This window comes from Bubalus bubalis, chromosome 2 (genome assembly GCF_019923935.1).
Source record: "Bubalus bubalis isolate 160015118507 breed Murrah chromosome 2, NDDB_SH_1, whole genome shotgun sequence".
Taxonomy (NCBI): Eukaryota; Metazoa; Chordata; class Mammalia; order Artiodactyla; family Bovidae; genus Bubalus; species Bubalus bubalis.
Genome location: NC_059158.1, coordinates 33,737,790 through 33,743,689, shown reverse-complemented (window position 1 = coordinate 33,743,689; position 5,900 = coordinate 33,737,790). Strand labels below are relative to the sequence as shown.

The following is a 5,900-nucleotide window of genomic DNA, read 5'->3' as shown; positions in this document are numbered from 1 at the left end:
ACGCGGAAAAAAAATAAATCACTCCGCCCCACCTCGTTATTGACCGAAAAATTCTATTACCCTGTTTGATTACTCACCTAATTCCCTGGGATGGGCCTCAAATGGCTTTCAATTGCTTCTAAATATCAGATCAAGCCTCAAATAATGAGAACTAGCAATCTTTGGAGGACATTTCCAAGAATGCTGAGCAGACTCCGGGAGCCATTCCAAAGAACTGCAATTCCGGCAGCGGGGTTGGAGGGTGAGGCCAGCGTTGAGCTGAGCCTTGAAGGGCAGGGAAGCTTTGAGTGACGATGCAAGCCCTCAGCAATTTACCAAGTGCTTTTCCCACCTGTTCTTTCTTTGCAGTCTCACAATCAGGGCAGGTGTTATGATGATCACTCTATGATAGATGAGGACTTTAAAGCCCAGAGGAAATCATATGTCTTAGTTACAAAACTTGCAAATAAATAATAAAATCAGGAATTGAAGTCAAGGCTTTATGTTCCTTCATGCACAGCACCCACTGTCCCTCTATGCCCCACAGCATCTCAGGAAGCAGAAGCTAGTCAGCTGGGCCACCTGGAGGAGAGGGTTCCTACAGGAGGAGAGCTAAAAGGCCTGGCCAAGGGAGCAGGTTGAGCTGGCTTCTGGGAGGTCTTCAGAACAGATCAACAAGCATGGCAGACACTGATGCTGTAGCTACTGGCTAGAGACCAGTGCTGGGGACCACACAGGTCCTGCAGCCTGACATATTTTCTCTAGACTTGGATGCCAACCCTGCAGTCTGGCTTACTAAACATCTGCTCCCTGGCCTTCCTGAATCCTAGGGTCTAACCTGTTATAGCCAGAGTTTCTGATGATGGCTGAGGTATGCCAAGTGGTGGTTCATATATAAGGCATGGAAGACAGCCGTGAATAAGGTGAGGTTGCTGCTGGATGTGGGGACATCAGATTCCCTGGAGGAGGCATTTGTTTTTTTTTTTCTGCGACCATCCTGAGTAGTCCCTAACATCACAGGTGTGGAGTTTCCACAGAAACTGTCCTGTGGCATGGGTGAGTGTTGCCTCAGTCTGCACGGTTCCCAGCTTGGTTCCCTGGCCTTCCAACACATTTTATAAACTCTCCGATATTCTCTAATACATCCTTTTTCTTAAAAAATTTTTTTAATTAAAAAATTTCTTATTGGAGTATAGTTGATTTACCATGTTGTGTTAGTTTCAGATGCAATGCAAAGTAAATCAGTTATACATATTCATGTGCTGTGCATGCTCAGTCACTGAGTTGTGTCTAAATCTTTGCGACTCTATGGACTGTAGCCCACCAGGCTCCTCTGTCCATGGGATTCTCCAGGCAAGAATACTGGAGTGGGTTGCCATGCTCTCCTCCAGGGAATCTTCTCAACCCAGGGATTGAACCTGTGTCTCCTGCATCTCTTGCATTGCAGGCAGATTCTTTATGCACTGAGCCACCTGGGAGGCCTATACATATTCATATATTCACTCTAATAAATCCTTTTTTGTGTGAATCAGCTAAAGTGGACTCTGTTGTCTACAACCAAAACCAACTAAGCCCTCAGATCAATCCATCCTCCTGTTCATGGCACAGATTTTTCTTCAAACGATTTATTCAGCATTTACTGCATTGGCAGGTGTATTCTTTACCACTGGCACCATGTGGGAAGCTTGTGCTTTGCTGTACATTTTTATTTGATATGACAATTGCCTTGTGATATAATTACTCTCACTTAGAGAAGAACAAACTGAAGCTCAGAGAGGTTAAGAAACAGAGCTCAGGCCACACAGCCAGATGTGGACAAGATTTTTAATTTGCCTATCATGCCATGACCTAAAACTTGCAGGGTAGCTTGGAAGGACTGGTGGATTGGTGATGGAATGAAGGCATGTGTATCTTTTAGATAGAAGAGGTCCAGTATGTCAGTCTGGGAGTATTTAAGGGGTCCTGGCTGCACAACTTTTAGAGGCCAAGGAGGTTAAAGGCCAAGGAGCTGAGGGAGGGACTGGAGAAGAGGCTAACTGAAGCCACTGTCCTGGAGAAGTCATTCGATATGTGCTATCTTTGGGTATGTCTTGTTTTCTAATCAGTGATCAATTTTGTAAAAAGGGGACCAGATTCCTGTGAATTGAGACCTATTTATTTTTTGGTGATGCTGAGTGGCATGTAGGATCTTAATTCCCCAACCACGGATCAAACCTGCGCCCCCTGCCATGGAAACAAGGAGTCCTAACCACTGGACCACCAGGGATGTTCTGAGACCTATTTTAAAGACCCTGGGAGGGCTCATTATTCCCAGGACAGTTATATAACTTTTCTCTTTGTTACAGAGAGCTTTCTGTAATCATGCTGGCCCCTGAGTTCTCCTTTGCATTGATAATTCCAGATTTTCACAACCAGGGACCACATGGGGCCCTTTCTTCCTCTGGAGTCTTGCCCAAGCCCTTTCCTTTGCTCTCTGGAAAAAAGACTGAGGCTAGAGTTGTGTTAGCATTTTCATTCCAAAACTTGCCTTCTCCCTGAAGAGGGGGAATTCTCATGTTTCTGGAACAAGGATCTTGAAAACCCAGGGCTTGCTTCTTCTGATTAAGTGACGAGGAACTGAAAATATGGAAAGCAAAGATTTACGTCAACAGACGCTGTGTTCTCACTCCTGGTTTCTTCCCCCAGAGCCCCTGCCCAGCAGGTGTGGGGCTGGCCGACAGTCAGGGGGCACTTCCGGAAGCCGGCTGACTTGGGGTAGTCCTTAGGAGGGCACTTTCCCCAGTTCCTCACCTTCGTGGTTCCTCACCCTCTTCACTCCCTTGCCCCCTCACCTCTTTTGTGGGCTTTCCCTCCCTCTTTCCCTTACTCTCTCACCCCTCACTTTCTGAGTCTCTTTAGCTCTACTCTCTTGTCCCTCCCTCCCAAAATTCTCATCCCCATCACATCCCTTACTCTTCTAATGACTCCCTTACTCCTTGGGCCCTTCACCCCCTCAGCCTCCTCATCCTTCACCTCCCTCCCTCATCCTTCACTGCTCACACCAGCTCCCTTGGCCTCCCTGCACCTTGGGCCCTTCCCTGGGCTACTTCTCCCCTTCATCTGTAATCTTCTGTTAGAAACAATACACCAAAGCCAACTTCTTGAAGATTCTGGCTATGATCATTTCTACAGCAATTTTGAGAAAACCCATCTCAAAAATGACCTGTGAAAGTCTTTTAGTCAGGTCCGACTCTTTGCGACCCCATAGACTGTAGCCTGCCAGGATCCTCTGTCCATGAAAATTCTCTGGGCAAGAACACTGGAGTGGGTTGCCATTCCCTTCTCCAGGGAATCTTCCCAACTCAGGGGTCGAACTCAGGTTTCCTGCATTGCAGGCAGACTCTTTACCATCTGAGCCAGCAAGGAAGTCCAAAAAATCACCTGAAGAGTAAGGAAATAGTACATTAAGGAGTATAAGGACTGAACTGGTCAGCCTTCAGGAGTGGTGTGATCAGGATTATGTCTCCATTTCCCTGTGATCCTCTTGGCTTAGCCCTTTTGGATGGCTTGGTTTCACTGAAGCATGATTTTCCAGATGGTGGCAAAATAGCTGCAACAGTTCCAGGCTTCACATCCACATACCACACCATAGAGAGCAATAGATAGAGCTCTCCTGCCCCACCTCACCCCTAGGTATTCAACATGAGTCCTGTACTTCAGTCTAATTGGGCCAACCTGAGCCTATCACTGAGGCCAGGAGGAGAAGGTTGTACTCTCATTGGCTTAGGCCTAGGTTCCTTCCCACCCCTGAGCAAATCACTGTGGAGAGGAGGATGAGACTGTGCTGCTTGGCTTATGGATGTGGGAGATGGAATACTTCCCCAAACAGGGTTGCCCCATGTGGGAGAAGGCTGGAAGACCATCACATTGTCCACCTCCCCAGGGAGCTGATCTTAGATATAATCTGATCCAGAGAACATGGGTTTTAGGTCCTGACAGACCTGATTTGAAGTTCAAATCACTGAAGCTTGAACCATTTGGTCAAATACTCTCAGGTTAAGGAAGATTTAATAAGTCACTTAACCACAATGAGCCTTAGTTTTTTCAGCTGTAAAATGGGCATAATTCTACCTACCTTCCAGAGAAGTAATATATGCAGATCTGTATGATGTCTGGACACCACGGGCATCTGTAGATGGTAGTAATAACACAGATGTTTTAAGCTCCTGAGCTCAGGAGCAGTCTCTGTCCCCTGCCCACCCCGCTACTGCCCCCTGCTGGAAGGAAGAAGCCCTTTGACTTGCATTTGAGCCAGTCAAAGTGAAAGTCACTCAGTTCTGTCCGACTCTTTGGGACCCCATGGACTGTAGCCCGCCAGGGTCCTCTGTCCATGGGGATTCTCTAGGCAAGAATACTGGAGTGAGTTGTCATGCCCTCCACCAGGGGATCTTTCCAACCCAGAGATCGAACCCAGGTCTTCCGCATTGCAGGTGGATTCTTTACCAGCTGAACCAACAAGGAAGCCCAAGAATACTGGAGTGGGTACCCAATAGCGGATCTTCCAGACCCAGGAATTGAATCAAGGTCTTCGGCATTGCAGGCGAATTCTTTACCAACTGAGCTACCATGGAAGCCAGATGCCAATACAAAAAGCTCCAGGGAACCCCTTGAACCTTTCCAGTCCTTCTGGCATCCGGTGAGTCAGGGACTATGGAGACAGACCTGATCCCCTCATCTGCCACCTCAGGGAATCCAGAGAGAGGTTATTCCACGGGACACGCTCAGAACTGGCAGGCACGAGACTGTGAAAACCGTGCTTGCTTCCAAAGTACCAAGCTAGGTTCTGAGAAGAAATAAAGGAGCAGTCTTGAGCCTGGACATGGATGTCATGCTTCAGTAATGAGATGGGCTTTGGGCTTGGACAACCCTGGTTCCAGTTCCTACATGGGTTTGTTGTGAAGACTGAGTACAGTAAAGCATGCAATTAACCTATGACTATGTTAAGGAGTAAAAGATTACAGATAAATGTTATTTTTAATTATGAACAAGTGCAAACAAAATATTTGTATTTGAAGGGTCTCTTTTCATTACATCTCTAATATTCTAGGATCTTTTTTTAAAATTTTAGGATCTTTTTTTTTAATTAAATCTGGAGTTCACTGAAATTTATAAAATGCTCATACTATCTTCTCAGTTCATTGGAGTTGCATCAACATATATTCATTCAACCAATATTTACTGAGCACTTACCAGTGACAGGTACTCTGCCAGGAGCTGGAAATACCATGAGCTGCCATGTACGGTTGTGTAAGCTGTGCTCTGTACCATTTCACGTGTCTAGTCACACCCTAATGTTTGTAAGTGAGTCCCCGCTCCCGGAATTGTGCTGTGCACAACCCGTACAGCCACGCAAAGTGCTTTACACTCTCTATTCAAATCATCCACCATTATATAATTGAAAACTCAGATTCATGCAGCAATGGAAAAGTAAGGAGTACGATGAGATGTTTATCAAAGGAGGGCTTGGAGTGAGGGGCAAACCATGCAGGACCTATTGATTGGGTTAAAAAAACTGGGTTAAAAACTCAAATCCTGAGTTTTTATTCCTGAAGCAATGAGAAACCATTGGAGGATTTTTTAAAGGGGAGCAATATGATCAGATTTGCATTAAAAAAAAAAAAAAACAAAACCTGCTGATTGCCATGGAGAGAATGCATTATCAAAAGTGCAGAAACAGAATCGTCCATGAGGCTTTTATGGGAGAGACATGGTCATGGCTTAGATTAGGATGGCAGGAAAAACAGAAAGGAGGGACACATTCAGAAGTCGACAAGTGCTAGGTTGGGAGGGGACAGGGAGGACTCAGTGGAGAATGGTGAGGAGCTTTTCTGAGAGGAGAAACCTGGGAGGAGGCTCATGATTGCCAGACTTCCTAATAAGAT

At 46.0% G+C, this 5,900-nt stretch overlaps 1 long non-coding RNA gene across 1 annotated transcript; it reads left to right on the top strand.

Moving 5' to 3' along the window:
* Nucleotides 1–625: 625 nt before the first annotated feature.
* Nucleotides 626–5,307, top strand: LOC123328408. The gene is made up of 2 exons (XR_006543214.1): nucleotides 626–902; nucleotides 4,449–5,307. It is a non-coding gene; the product is annotated as an uncharacterized LOC123328408 (long non-coding RNA).
* The last annotated feature ends 593 nt before the right edge of the window (nucleotides 5,308–5,900 follow it).